This window comes from Charadrius vociferus, unplaced genomic scaffold (assembly GCF_000708025.1).
Source record: "Charadrius vociferus isolate BGI_N301 unplaced genomic scaffold, ASM70802v2 scaffold758, whole genome shotgun sequence".
In the NCBI taxonomy this organism is placed as follows: domain Eukaryota; kingdom Metazoa; phylum Chordata; class Aves; order Charadriiformes; family Charadriidae; genus Charadrius; species Charadrius vociferus.
In genome coordinates this window covers 2940684-2942302 of record NW_009649934.1, presented here as the reverse complement: position 1 = coordinate 2942302, position 1619 = coordinate 2940684, and positions in this window count along the sequence as shown.

The window sequence follows — 1619 nt, the reverse complement described above, 5'->3', positions numbered from 1 at the left end:
AGCTTGGGGGGCGTGTAAATCCCCACCCCCCCCGCGGCTTGCTCCACACTCGCTGCTGTCCAGATGGGTGAGCCGGAGCTGCCCGCGGATGTCCCCTGAGCCTGTCCCCACTGTCCCCGGACAAGCTCCTCACCCCAGGGGTGGCCACCCAAAGGGACGCTGTGCCCCGTGGGCCACCTCCTGACAAGCCCCGAGAGCCGGGGCAGCCCCGGTGTCACAGCAGGTTTTAGCGAGATGGTGTGGACCAGTGTGAGACACAGAGCACCGGGGTGAGCCAGGGTCCCCTGGGCGCTACCGTGGCCACCATCCCTGGATGGGACGGGACAGCAGGGGATGGGATGGGATGGGACTGGATGGATGGGATGGGATGGGATGGGATGGGATGGGATGGGATGAGGTGGATGGGATGGGACTGGATGAATGGGATGGAGTGTGATGGGATGGGATGAGATGGGATGGGATGGGATGGATGGGATGGGACTGGATGAATGGGATGGAGTGTGATGGGATGGATGGGAAGGGATGGGATGGGATGGGATGGGATGGGAAGGATGGGAATGACACGGGAAGGGAGCACGTTACTAGCATTGCTGAGTGTGGGCTCAGCATCACAGGTACCTGTCCCCCTGATGGCACTAAGAGGCTCCATGAAAAGACGGACAGGCACATGGTCTTCCCTCCGCACCGTGGTCCCATGGGAACCAGGCAACTTCCCTCATCCTTCCCCCAGCTGTAGGGCCAAAGGCCCCACTCTCTCCCCCACCTGCAGGGGTTGTCTGTGCCCCACAGCCCAGGCCAAGGGGCAAGAAATCAGCCACCCCCATCCCCTTAACTCTGCCTAGCACAACCCCGGGGGCGCAGCGGGGCCCCCAGCCCCAGCAGCACCTCGCTGCTCACGAAATTCAGCCGTTTGTGCAGAGCCTCCCGAACGGCTGCGTGCTGCGCGCTGGCATTTGCGGCCCATATGGTGCCGCTTCCGAGCTGCATCCCCCTTCCCCTCCCTTCCCGTCCCCCCCCTGCACCCGCCGAAACCCAGCTCCCCAAAACCACCCGGCCCGCGCCGTCCTGAGCTGCCACGGGGATGTGACCGTCCTCTCCGGAGACCCGGAGCCCAGGTCAGACAGAGCATCCCAGCCACGCACAGGGGACACCAGCATCCTGTCCCCAAAGCCAGCATCTCCCCTTTGTGCAGAGGGAGACTGTCCAGCGCCCCAAGGCAGAGGCAGCCCGGGGGCACCCCCTGCACCCGTCCCCTATGCGGCACCGAGCCCCGCGAGCCCCGAGCCCACTGCCACCCGCACCGGGTAATTAACGGCGTGTGAGAGCAGGGGAATTAGCAGGGCACTGTAGTTTGAGCTTCTAATCAAGAGTTTAATCATACTGGCTGGCAGCAGCGCGGCGCAGTTATTAATCTCTGCACCTCGCGGGAACCTGGAGCGTAACTCACAATTACCCGGCAGGCGCCCGGCATGGCTCAGGGCTGCCCGGTGGCGGCTCGTGGCACAAGGGACGATCCGGCGTTCCCCCAGCGCCCTTCAGCCGGGATCGTGCCCATCACCTCCTGACACCATCCTCCTGCCCGTGGCAGAGCAGCCCCACGCTCCCATCACTGCTCACCC